General features: G+C 35.5%; 1 protein-coding gene and 1 long non-coding RNA gene across 3 annotated transcripts in view; both read left to right on the plus strand.

The window, feature by feature from the left end:
* Positions 1–6,919: 6,919 nt before the first annotated feature.
* On the plus strand, positions 6,920–7,850 carry LOC119074393. Its single transcript, XR_005087187.1, has 3 exons — positions 6,920–7,285; positions 7,350–7,556; positions 7,625–7,850. It is a non-coding gene; the product is annotated as an uncharacterized LOC119074393 (long non-coding RNA).
* A 3,507-nt stretch (positions 7,851–11,357) lies between these two features.
* Positions 11,358–14,615, plus strand: part of LOC119074394 (protein phosphatase 1 regulatory subunit 3B) — a 32,843-nt gene continuing 29,585 nt past the window's right edge. The window contains exon 1 of one of the 2 annotated variants that reach the window (XM_037180513.1): positions 11,358–12,040. The gene's annotated coding sequence lies outside the window, so the exon portion shown is untranslated. The remainder of the gene's footprint in view (positions 12,041–14,615) is intronic. The other variant, XM_037180514.1, reaches the window with a different exon arrangement.

A 14,615-nucleotide genomic window follows, 5' to 3' on the forward strand; every position in this document is an offset into this window, starting at 1 on the left:
GTAGATTTTATGTTCTAGATCATTATCTTCATGGTATACGGATAACTGTGCTGATGCTGATTCTAAAAAGAAAAAAAAAAGATCTAGAAAGGACCAGGCTGTCGTATTTTTAGGTTTTTTTTTACATTCATAAAAACTGAATATTTTAGATTCCTAACAAGAACTCGTTCAGGAACTAAAAATTCGATACCCAAAGTGAAGATTTTGACATATTTTATATGAAAGAAGTGTCAAAATCGTTACCAGTGAAACTTAACGAAGAGTTCCTGTACGAGCTCCAATAGGCCTTGAAAAGTGAACAGCCTCAATTCAAGCAAGCCGTGGCGTGTGTGTGTTTGTTTGAATGGAGGCTGTTTATTGGATTGCAAGTCTCATCGTCAAGATTCTCTATTTTTTCACGGCAAATTTAAGAGACTATTTACTAGAATTAGATAAACTTTTCAATTATTTTAGATCATTGTGTATGTGAACTGGGAAAATGTCATCTTCATAATAATTTAGTATAAAAGACAACACTTAAATGTCAATCGTTGACTAAACTTATCGCTGGAAAAATGAAAGAGAAACAGTTAAATTACGATTGAACTGTACCCATGAAGCTTACACGTGGAGCTGACATGCTCATCACATCGATATACCCACTAACAGACATGCTAGCCGTCGATGTAACGCTTGCAGCCATAATATTACGAAAATAATCGAATTGCAGGCCAATTTACGTTAGGTGCTGAAAAACCATTTATAACCGCGTTGCATGCGAAAGATTACGGCAACTGCACATAGCGACGCGAAAGAGATTAAAGATTTTCATTTGTTAGACTGTAAAACTGGTTTTTTATCTGCCCCATCTGAGGAGATTACCTTGTGTAGTTCATGTCCAACCGAATCACTTTTCTCGCTAAGCTTGTCCGATTTAACCGAGAAGTCAGAAAAGTAGAGAGCAATTTTTCGATCGGCTAACATGTCTAGTCTATTCATCGAACATTGATTTTGTAGAATATTTCGATTTCCAATTAGAATTCTATTTTAGCGGAATAAAAAAACCACATGGTGCAAATAGATGCATCGCGCAAAATGTAAACATCATTAAAATGCTAATCATTTTCTAACTTTCTAATTGCTAAAAATTCTACTGATACCAATTTGCTAAAATAAAACAACGCTGGTTGTCTGTAGACAAAATAGCGACAATAATAGGAAAAACATTTGTTTATGTTTACAGTTTGTAGGCAAAAGTCACCCACTTAAAATTTTTCGATTTTTATAAAGTTTATGACCCGAATCTTCACTCTTTCAGATAAAGTGGACCAATTTTAGTGCGGATACTAGCAAACGTCAAACGTTGTATTTAAAAGTTACGCCTTCAGTTTAACTGTTTGTCAACATAAGATGTTATACAACATTTTCCTAAGTCTTTATGGCAAATAACCTGGGAGTTCCTCAAGGATCCGTACTGGGCGCCATTTTGTTTGTGCTATATGTGAATGATATGCCAAGCCAACTGCGCAGTGCTTTCATAAACTTATTTGCTGACGACACCTTAATTTATCTGCACAGGAATGACATTGATGCAATGCGAAATGATATGAACAGCGTGCTCGAGAGGGTTAACCAGTGGTTGAAGCTAAATAAGTTAAAGCTAAACGTGAGTAAGACGAAAGTTATGGTGCTCGGAAACTCATCTATGACTACACCGTTAAACTCTATATGGATGGACGGAGAAGTGTTGGGAATTGAACGTGAATTCAAGTACCTAGGTGTCATGCTTGACGAAAAATTAAGTTTCAAATCCCACGTAGATTACGTGTGCAAGAAAGTGGCAAAGAAAGTTGGAGTGCTGGCAAGATTGGCTAGGAATTTGACCATAGGTGCAAGAATATGCATTTACAAATCTGCAAATGCACCTCACTTCGACTATTGTGCATCGATTCTTTATCTGAGCAACGAGTCATCATTCGATCGTATGCAGAAACTACAGAACAGAGCAATGCGGGCGATACTCCGCTGCAAGAAACTGACACCGATTGCGAGTATGTTGGAGGCACTGGACTTGTTAAGCGTCAGGCAAAGGGTTCACGAAACAACGATGAAATTCATACGCAAACTTAAAAATGGTCAGCTACCGCGATATCTCAGCGAAATGGTGACGTACAACCGTGATATTCACAATTATCCTACAAGGTCAAGGAACGACTTCTGGGTGGAATGCAAGAGGAGTGTAAAAAGTTGGAATTCAGTATTCAACAATGGATTGATACAATACAATGCGTTACCGGGTGATGTAAAAAACACAAAGTGTGAACGGACGTTTAAGGATAAGTTGAGACAATTTGTGAAAGACAATTTTTGATTATTGATGTAATGTCTCAATGTTAGTGTATTTATGTAAAATTGTGATTTTTAATAGCTTTTGCTAAATAAATGTCGATTATTATTATTATTATTTCCACTTCCAGTTCCTCCTTTTTTCTCCGTTTACACTTTAAGAGCGCTCACCCCTTGGCAATTCTCTAGCCTACATTTGTGCGCAAAAATATTCGTTTTTTGACGATTCCTCTGAACCAAAATCTTTTTTTTTTAAGTTAAACCATTAAAGCATGCAAAAATGTGTTACTTTTAAGGGAAAAATTGGTTTGCAGTCGATAACTTAACACACTTGGAGAAACCTTTGGAAATGTGTAAATTTATGTGTTTTGCAAAGGTTTCTCCAAGTGGGTTAAGTTATCGACTGCAAACCAATTTTTCCCTTAAAAGTAACACATTTTTGCATGCTTTAATGGTTTTACTTTTTCAAAAAAAAGATTTGAGGTTCAGATAAATCATCAAAAAACGAATATTTTTGCGCACAAATGTAGGCTGGAAAATGGCCGACGGGTGAGCGCTCCTAAACAACAGAAAAGATCAATACTCTATTGTCTGCTATTGTTCAACATCAATTTTCAATTTTTTCATATAAATGATGGAAATGCCTATGTCTTGTAGCAAAGGCTCTATACCAGGCAAAAGTTGACCGATTTTTAAACGTCGGATTCGTTCCTTACATCCGCCGTTTATACAATGACAACAAATGAATGAGGGTGATATGGATTTTTATTGTGCGCGAAATTTTTGAAAACGCAAATGATTTTTGTGGATTTTTTTTAATTTTTATTTTTTTTAAGGTATTTCAGGTTTTAGGTATTAAGAGTGGTATATATTTGATCACCCTAAATACCTAAAACCTGAAATACCTTAAAAAAAATAAAAATAAAAAAATTTCCACAAAAATCATTTGCGTTTTCAAAAAATTTCGCGCACAATAAAAATCCATATCACCCTCATTCATTTGTTGTCATTGTATAAACGGCGGATGTAAGGAACGAATCCGACGTTTAAAAATCGGTCAACTTTTGCCTGGTATAGAGCCTTTGCTTGTAGCCGTCTGCTACCAGCGTTACAATAGTACCACTCTTTTAGTTCCACTTTTTTCGTAAAAGGAAAAAGTGGAACTATCTTCACGCCGCATATATGCAGCGTTACAACAGTTCCAATTTTCCCCTTTTACGGAAAAAAGTGGAACTAAAAGAGTGGTACTATTGTAACGCTGGTCCGTCTGCTATTGTTCAACATCAATTTTTAATTTTTTCGTCTGGCGGCTCCAAGGCATAGACATTTCCATCATTTATATGAAAAAATTGAAAATTGATGTTGAAAAATAGCAGACAATAGAGTATTGATCTTTTATGTTGTTTCTGAGCGCTGTATGTTCATTTTCTCTGCACATATTTGCAGGTTAGGTTCTCTTCGTTTTCTGGTCTTTGACATTTCGAATGATCTATTTCGTCCAGTTATAATGTAACTCCACGAACTCCGCATAGATCATCTTCGTTCAAGTTTCGTTAAATGTTTCGTTCACCCTTCTGTAGTTGATAGTTCTGACAGAATTTATAGATCTTCTCAAAATGGACTCTTCTGGACTCTCAACGCCAAAGGATAAATGCATTAAATTTATATAGACAAAATCCACTTACGTCGTGATAAGGAGCTATCAAAAGTATTATAATAATGAAAATACGGTACCTATTCACTTACACAAAACGATTTTTTTCTGACAAATTTATCAAATTGTTATGACAAAATTTATGTGCAGTTTATATTGCAGTTTATCTGAGTGTTAAACAAAATAAACAATCACGCGAATTAATTTTTGGGATTTATTTTAATTTATTTCTTTATTTCGTCTCTTTATTGGTAAATTAAATGCAAACATTTAAGTTTGGCTTTGTTATCTCACAATTTGACTGCGAAGATGACTTGGCTACTTCGTAGGTCTCGACTTCAGGATCGCTAATGAAATGTACGCTAAAATATTAGACCATTTGAATATAGCGTGAAAAATCTGTCCTTTTTTGATGGTCGGAGTTTTTTGTCGCCTTCGTTGAAGGTAACTATGAGGTTTTATGGAAGTGACATGGTGGCGCTGAGTGTAACTCTATAGATCATTTTCATGACCTTGTAAACGTCAGACACGATCCCAACTGTCAGACATGTCGAAAAATACAAAGTATATAAACACTGAAGGTAATGCAAATCCACAGTTACACACGGATCCAAACTTTCAGGTGAATTTTAGCTCCGTCATGTTGTACACGTATTGAATTAGTTTGCGTCAAGTTGCATCTAGTGGTGAATTTGGAACGATTTAGCGACGTTATGTTGCACACATATAAAATTCGTTTGCGTCAAGTTGTATTTAGTGGTGAATTGGAAGGATTTAGGGCCGTCATGTTGCACAAGTCCAAGTTAGACAACATACGAAAATGAATTCACCTGAAAGTTTGGATCCGTAATTTCTCTGATCCGCTGAGGGTCTGCATTACCTTCAGTGTTTATATACTTTGGAAAAATATCGAATGAATTGAACGAACGATTTTCATATAAAAATCAGTAAATTGAATGCAGTTAACGTCAATTGATTGAGGTTAAGGACTCCTTGACGAAAAATTAAGTGGGGTTACGTTAACAAGTACCGTATAATGAAAATGATCTATGTACATAACATAGGACTAGTGGTTTCTTAACGGTTTTGAGTTGAATGTAATGTGATATTGCTGAACAAATTGCTAGTTAGTAACACATTCCGATAAGAAAATATAATCATTTACAGGCGACAGTCAAAACGCGATGCATTAAATCTACTACACCCTTTGTTCCATACATAACATAACAGAGAGTTGGAATGACATATAAGTTGGAAAGTTTAAGTTAAACCTCCATACAAGAAATTCTGGAATGTTACTTGTAATTTCCAAGTTATAAGTTCACTTATAAGCTATACGTCATTTGCACAGACTCTCTAATGTTTGAACTTTTACTTCACATCATTTTGTTATAACAAAGACATGAATTTCGGTGACGGGAAAAATCTCCGAGTGTATTATCGTTGCAGCGGCGATAATATCGTTTCATGGACGATAATATCGTTGCTAGGACGATATTATTGTTTCAGAAAACGATATTATCGTCCGGAAAACGATATTATTGTCGTCTGATACGATAATATCGTATCAAAAACAATAATATCGTTTCAATCGGCGATAATATCGTTTCATGGACGATAATATCGTTTCACGGGTGATATTATCACTGCAGCAACGATAATATTGTTGCATGAAACGATATTATCGTCGCAAAAACAATAATATCGTTTCAATCGGCGATAATATCGTTTCAAGGACGATAATATCGTTTCACTGGTGATATTATCATTGCAGAAACGATAATATTGTTGCATGAAACGATATTATCGTCGCAAAAACAATAATATCGCTTCAATCGGCGATAATATCGTTTCATGGACGATAACATCGTTTCACGGGTGATATTATCACTGCAGCAACGATAATATTGTTGCATGAAACGATATTATCGTCGCAAAAACAATAATATCGTTTCAATCGGCGATAATATCGTTTCAAGGACGATAATATCGTTTCACGGGTGATATTATCATTGCAGAAACGATAATATTGTTGCATGAAACGATATTATCGTCGCAAAAACAATAATATCGTTTCAATCGGCGATAATATCGTTTCAAGGACGATAATATCGTTTCACGGGTGATATTATCATTACAGAAACGATAATATTGTTGCATGAAACGATATTATCGTCGCAAAAACAATAATATCGTTTCAATCGGCGATAATATCGTTTCAAGGACGATAATATCGTTTCACGGGTGATATTATCATTGCAGAAACGATAATATTGTTGCATGAAACGATATTATCGTCGCAAAAACAATAATATCGTTTCAATCGGCGATAATATCGTTTCAAGGACGATAATATCGTTTCACGGGTGATATTATCATTGCAGAAACGATAATATTGTTGCATGAAACGATATTATCGTCGCAAAAACAATAATATCGTTTCAATCGGCGATAATATCGTTTCAAGGACGATAATATCGTTTCACGGGTGATATTATCATTGCAGAAACGATAATATTGTTGCATGAAACGATATTATCGTCGCAAAAACAATAATATCGTTTCAATCGGCGATAATATCGTTTCAAGGACGATAATATCGTTTCACTGGTGATATTATCATTACAGAAACGATAATATTGTTGCAGAAAACGATATTATCGTGCGGAAAACGATATTATTGTCGTCTAATACGATATTATCGTCGCTCGGACGATAATATCGTTGCACGGACGATAATATTGTTACAGAAAACAATATTATTGTCCGGAAAACGATATTATTGTCGTCTAATACAATATTATCGTCGCTCGGACGATAATATCGTTGCACGGACGATAATATTGTTACATAAAACGATATTATTGTCCGGAAAATGATATTATTGTCGTCTAATACGATATTATCGTCGCTCGGACGATAATATTGTTACAGAAAACGATAATATCGTCACAGCGACGATATTATCGTTTCAAAAACGATATTATCGTCCCCGACGATAATACACTCGGAGATTTTTCCCTAGCCCATGAATTTCATGCGGGGTTCTTAGCAACCCAAAGTTTGGAAAAGTCTTTTCGTTTAAACTTAATTTTTTGGTAATTTCCTTTCGCTGCAGTCTAAATTCGTTTTGAAATGACAAAATTTGAACTCAAACAAAATTCTCTCAGTCCAGTTAATCAATTCATAAAATCTATCAGCTCATTTTTCCACAATTTGAATTCAAAATTTGATAACTATGCTTGTACCAGTAGCATATTTAAACCAGCCGGGCTGTACGTTATGATCGTTACCGTCTATATGTTTGTGAGTTCTGATTGCCAAACCAACAAGTGTTCGTTCCATCTAAATTCTCTGGTTACGTCAACAGATATCCAACATTGTCGGATTCATCAGAATGGTGATAGAACGAACGGATGTCATATCGACAAATCAGTCGAAGAATCTTTACGAGTTGACAAACTTGACGATATTCCATGTGATCCCTTGGTTAAACTTCAACGTTCATGACATAAAATTGGTTCTTCAATATTGTGAAGTTCTGCGGCTTTACTGGATGTTCAAAGATTTTATGCAGGTAGGAAGAACCGTATTTAATGTAATGTCTTGTGCCGGAATTGAATTCAACGAAATTGACAATTTAAGGATAATTTCGAATCCTTAGAAGCCCTAGGCGACACCTTCAATTTAGTTCAATATCCGATACGTTTAATAATCGCCGTGGTACGTTGCTCGTTTTCCGAAAATGGTTCTATCGAATTTGCGTTGATCACTAGCGAGATGCTCGATATGCTGCTCAAAATTGTTGACTGGTCAATGCTACGATGCTATGTATTCAATGCTACGAAGTAAATCGTTTGACGAATAAAAACAAAATAATTTCGATGTGGGTTGAAATATGACCTCACTGTCACAAAACGCTTATTGAACAAAGGTCCTATTTCCATTGTGGTGACCTTTTTGATAAGTGCTTCTGTTGAGTGACATCTAACTCTAACAAATATTCACGAGCTATCAAAGCTATCAAAATACTAACTCCATGAAAACTGTCGACATTAGGGATCTGCGAGACACTGATCTTCGAATTCTACGAATTGCTATAAAACCGACTTTAAGAATTCAATTTTCGTGAAATTTTTGTCAGTTAACCTTTTAACCTTTGAGAAATGATCGTATTGATATTACAATCTATTACTTCATTACATTGAACGTACATTTTAGTATAAGATATAAGACTACTTGAACCACAGTATAATATGTTAGATGTGGGTGAAGGGAAAGCTGCTTCGGAAAATCGTGGTACAGGGTCCAGAAAAGTAACTATATAAATAAATACACGTAAGATCAAAGTCATGGTACAGCGTTTTTCCCCTCGTTGATCAACCAAGAAAATACATTAAGGGATGAAATCGGGACAGTTATCGATGCAGGAAGTTAATGTGAGTATACGGTTGGTTTGAAACGAGATTAAATATGGACCGCCGACCACCAATAATTTTTTTTCATATTTATAATAAGTGATGGACAAGTACTTCACACAGGAAAAAATTAGTCCAAACCCCTGAGCCGTTTCTGAGAACCAGTATATGCGACTACCCCAAGCAGTCAGGTACAGCCTGAGCACATATTTTAATTGGGATCGGTAGAGGGAACAATTCTAAGATATCCCGTGTAAAAATTATTTATTTCGATCATCTGCTCTCGGAGCAACAACAGTTGAAAGTCGAAATTTCCCCATTTTCGAAGAGTAATATATCCCTGACAAAGTGACCAAGAGAGCCAGTTAAGATTGATTCTAGACGCGGTTAGTAAGCTCTTTCGAATGGCGAAATTTTTTTTTGAAAAAGTTCTTTTATGTTACATTTTCAGAGAAGTTACTTTTTCCGCTGCCCTCGGTGAAATTCGTCCACTTCTGTTCCCTTCTGGTAGCCTTATTTCAAACTAATTTGTCGCTTATATTGTAGCCTGAAGAATAGGCTTTTCAACGATACCAAACATGCCATACTTGATCCACAACAAGTACTGTTGATGATTCAGTTTTTCAATCGAAGTCACTCTACTCGCAAATCTGGAGCCCTCGAAAACGAAATTATTAAATTTCAAGATTTTTTTGAAAAAAAAAAACTTTAATGACTTTCTGAGTCGGTACCATCAATATACATAAGTAAAAGTCATGTAATAGTGAAATTTAATAATTTCGTTTTCGAGGGCTCCAGATTTGCGAGTAGAGTGACTTCGATTGAAAAACTGAATCATCAACAGTACTTGTTGTGGATCAAGTATGGCATGTTTGGTATCGTTGAAAAGCCTATTCTTCAGGCTACAATATAAGCGACAAATTAGTTTGAAATAAGGCTACCAGAAAGGAACAGAAGTGGCCGAATTTCACCGAGGGTAGCAGAAGAAGTAACTTCTCTGAAAATGTAACATAAAAGAACTTTTTCAAAAAACTTTCTTCGCCATTCGAAAGAGCTTACTAACCGCGTCTAGAATCAATCTTAACTGGCTCTCTTGGTCACTTTGTCAGGGATATATTACTCTTCGAAAATGGGGAAATTTCGACTTTCAACTGTTATTGCTCCGAGAGCAGATGATCGAAAGAAATAATTTGGCTAAAATGCAGTATAGGTGAACAGGGGGGATCGGCGATTTTTTGACTGTGAATGGTAGAGAAATGTCCCCTGACACCATTTCAGGCGAAATTAGGGCGCGGAAAGCAATTTTAATTTTTTCATTTTCCTTGTACAAACAATATTTTCCTTTGACTCAAATTAATTTTCCTTATACAAAGTGACAAAATTAAAATTGCTTTCCGCGCACTAATTTCGCCTGAAATGGTGTCAGGGGACATTTCTCTACCATTCACAGTCAAAAAATCGCCGATCCCCCCTGTTCACCTATACTGCATTTTTGCCGAAGTTCTTGTCCATCACTTATTATAAATATGAAAAAAAAAAATTATTGGTGGTCGGCGGTCCCTATTTAATCTCGTTTCAAACCAACCGTGAGTAACTTAATAAAATTTCTATTGTTCAATCCTTGTGACTGCATCACACCCATGACTAAAATTTCTAAAACTTACTTTTAACAATACTCTCTCTAGCAAACCTATTTCGTTTTGACACTGTCAACATATCACCCTATTTCTTCGTTGCATTTTTTCCACCTTAATGAATGTAGTCAGGTTGCTACAGAAGGTATTGCATATTGCTTTAGGCCATACAACTCTTCAAATTAAAATTTTTCATATCCCGTACAGTACCTCGATGTGCAAAACCTCAATTAAACAGTAGAGAGCTGTGTCATCATTTAAGTATTGAAAACCATAAATTTTATCTTATCGCATCTTGCACGAGATAATACTGTTGTGTATCCCGTTGATTTGTCATACAAACAAAAATAAAATTTCATACCACAACGTTCATCATACCATCATAATTTCGAGTTTATATTAAAGTTAGAAATATTCGAATTGACAACCGCTGATAATAGATCAATTCGTAAATAATAGATCATTGTCAATGTCGTTTGAGACGTCAAATAAGTTGTCATTTTGACATTTGTCATTAATCTAGAGTACATTAAGTCCTTGGTTCCAAAGTCGAGTAGGCAATGTAAATGTATGTTTCATGTGATTAAATTGCCATTACATTGCCGTAACGTGTAAAACCATTAACTCATAGAGGTTTTATGTACCACACAAAACATCAGTCTGAAAATATAATCGATTATTTGTCAATAACAAATTACTATCCGTCTTTGTTATTACTTTCATTTAACTGTGTGTTACGTCACTGCTTGTAAATGCTTGTTTAGGCACATTTGATTACTCCACTCGCCTTCGGCTCGTTCCGCAAACCTCACACTTGCCTAAACAAATATTTACAAACAGTGACGTAACATACTATTACGTATGTATTGAGGACGGTAGATGTCAGTCAATTTTGCGAGTTGTAACCCGAACAAAGTGCCTAAAATCAACCGTCCACAACAGATGCGTATACAACTTTTCATGTAAGGAGCCGAATGCCCGAGAAAATTTCTGCAAAACCCCTGTTTTCGGCCCCGACACATGACAAATCTTTTGAAGCACTCCACTCACTCAACGTTACGATAATTTCCAATCTGAAGAAAAGACTTACATCAAATCAAGTAACATATTCAACCAATGCTGATAATGGGTGCCCGTCTGTGAAAGGTTAACACAATCAGAAAACAACTGATACAGAGAGAAAAAGAGAGAGAAATTTCATTTCATGTACTCTATTGTATGCGATGATAATAACGAAGTGTAACCAGTGTAGACCTTGGATGATGCATACACGATCTACATTTTATATACACAAAAATTTTTTTGTTGTAATCAGTCTCGCCTTTGACAAAATTCTAATAATCGTTTTTACTTTTAACAAATTCAGTCTTCGATAACTGGTCGAGGTGGTTAGACGTGTGTGCGCAAAGCAAAACAAATTTTCTTTTTTAAGTTTCTCTCCTTTCGATTCGTGGCGATGATGTTGTTTTAAATAGATTGATCATAATTCTGTCGGTTGTGTTAACGCTGTTGAAGTCATTTAATGATTTTGTTTGTCTTTCTATTATGATCATCGGCAAAATTATCCCAAAAAAAAAACATTTATTGATCCGGGCGACAAAGTAAATTTATAGTTAGAAGTATAGCATAACGCATGTTTGAAGTGAACACAAATAAGAAAAAGAACTCATACACAACACGAGCATCGTCTAAGGGCCTCCTATTACAATAGTACAACAATTTCTTAATTAACCGTTTCGTTCGAACACTAACACAAAATTTCTAATCGAAAATTGATAGAGTTTGTCAATGTGCCTTTCCATGTGCCTACCAGTGAATATATGCTTGTCGAGTTTGATATGTTTGTGATATAAATTGTTTAAAATTGGATTTATTTTGGTTGAAAAGTTTCGTATTTGTTTCGGTTAAACGTTTGAACATGCCGTCAACAGTTAGTGTTTCATAGAAATTGATTGTTTCGTTGGCGTTGCAGAGCTTTGGAGCATTTAATCTTTCAATCTATTTTTTTGGTAAGTAAAATTGTCTGAACAAAATACCTCTTACGGGGGTCTCTGTCATTTTCAATTGTAGCAAAATGTGTGAACTTCACACTGTGAAAGGTAAAACGATAGGTTTTCGCATGAGAACTTAATTAATAAGTTACGCCTAAATCCTGGACAAATATTTCCACTTTTCATTTGCTATTCGTCTTTTTATCAAATTATTTTAACGTTGGTTCGATGACCATCAGTATTGTCAGCTTGATAATCAAAGTACGTCGAAAATCAATTGAAATCATTTGAGTCTCACGACAATGAATATAAACTACCAGGTATGGTCTAATGTCACCGCGCAGGACATGACGATTTTAAAAACGGATTCAAACGCCCTCATTTTCATATTGTTTTGACGTTCAAGATAAATCGACCGATATTGAAGAATCGGCACAGCCTGGTATGTATATTCATAGACGTAGGGTCCGTAAATCTGAACACTGATCATGATATAAGCAAGGTTAGGCTAGTATTTAATTTCTTCTACACTGATAACTTGATTGTCATCTCCAGACTTAATTCTGTTTGCTAACAGGCTCCCACAATGATTTTCACGAATTTCACAATGCTAGTTGAAAGGCTGTTATTCCTCATAAAATTTATTGCAGCATTAGTACAAAATCACAGGTTACAATACATACGGCTGTTATTTACATATCTGCTGTAGACGGTAAGCCATTTCTTTTGTACGTCTGTCGGACACACTACATCATAGAGTGTAACTTTATGCATCGAGAGAAAAGTTTCAATTTTTCGATCGCAGCAACGCAAAATTGCTCGTGTGTTTTCAGCTTCATTACCTCGGTAATAGATCGAAATTAGAGTAATTTTGCGTTGATGTGATCCACAGTCCTGCGTTTTCCATAGAAGTCCAATATTTACCACATAAAAATGGTAGAAAACGTAGCGTAATTGTCGAACAATTCAACCCAAAATTGCTCTTGTGTTTTCAGCCTATAATTTGTCGTCGGCGTCAGCAGCGAGTTAGTAGGTGATCTGAAGCTGAAGTTGACCCATTTGAATATTTAATTTTGAATGTAGCGTCATACCCTCGACCTATAATGCCGATATACATCTCATGGGTCCGAAATATTACGTAGCATCCTAGCATTGCTACGAGAACACTTTAGAATTTTGGAGAACACTTCAAGAAGAGACTATTTCAGACACAGTCATCTTGGAAAAAAAATGTGTTTGTTTTGCATCAGATTTCTGCAGAACTGGATGATTTTGAATTCCGCAGAGAACATTTATCAAGATAAAATGTAATTGATTTCCATAAAAATTCCTCTTAAAATGAAATGGATAACTCTGAAGCGAACAGTTATTCATCCAAATCATCCCTGAAGCACGAAAAAAGTTTATTGTAGCGCCTCAACAAGAGTCTTCAGTTATTTAAAATTTTCTCAGCTCGCTCCGCTCGCGTTTTGACATAATTAATTGGTTTGACGAAAAATTTTCCAATTATTATTAGTAAAACTGAATTGTTAAAAGAAAATTCTCGCTCGCTTCGCTCGCTTTCTACCACATTCATTTCTTTATTTCATATGAGTTTCTATTGAAAATGAGAATATTTCATCAACTGACGGGATGAATCAGTAAATTTGTTATAATATCACAGAATCGTTGCTTGTGACGCCAGATGTAGTTGTTACAAAGACTGAGGTGGAACAAACACACCGAGATATCAAAATTATCTTTCATGAAAGTTTTGTTGTATTCTAATTTTATATGGGAGAACACTATAGGAAATTGCTAGGAGAATACTTGTAAGATTTCTGACCCATGATATATCTGAGAGTCGAGTTTTTTTTCCATGATGTAAATTTGTTTTATTTATTTATTTATTTATTTCGTCAATGGCATCCGCCCCCTGACTACTTGCATTTTTAATTTTACAATAAAAGAACAGAAAAAGATTATACATGTCAAGTTGAATGAAAAAAAATACAACAAAAACATAAATAAAAACATTCACCAACATCACATAGGAGTGAGTCACGTCTCGTTTGACCAATAACCAGAAAGTCGTCAATAGGTCGTTTTCTGAGCCACCTGGAAATGAACGGTTAGTGGTTAGCGGGAGCCAGTCGACTAGACTGGCTCGATTCGGCACAAGTCGATAAGACTCGGAGTTAAGTCGTGAGACCACTTTTTAAAGTCGTGAGACCTAAATAACCTAGTCGATACCGATTAGAAAAAGAACCATAGGTCCAGCATATTTGCAAGTGAAATCAGTCATGACATTTTGATCTTACCATTCAATTTGATTGGAATCTTCAACATTCTAACAGTCGTTTTGAATGAGTTCCGCGGCATACCCTGAAACCAAAGCTGTGAGAAACGGTTAAATTCCAAGCACATGTTATTTATTGGTTCATGGTAACCATACTTAGTCCTGTGTTCATCGACAATGAGTAGATCGTCAGCTCGAGTGGGACGAGGATTTAGAGTAATTCTTCTCGTTATTTCAAATGAATCAAGACCACCACTTAAAAGGTCAAAAGTAAACAATGCACAGGCATTTATCCTGCGTCTAGCAAGCGGTTCA

The sequence above is a fragment of the Bradysia coprophila genome, unplaced genomic scaffold (genome assembly GCF_014529535.1).
Source record: "Bradysia coprophila strain Holo2 unplaced genomic scaffold, BU_Bcop_v1 contig_151, whole genome shotgun sequence".
Lineage (NCBI taxonomy): Eukaryota > Metazoa > Arthropoda > Insecta > Diptera > Sciaridae > Bradysia > Bradysia coprophila.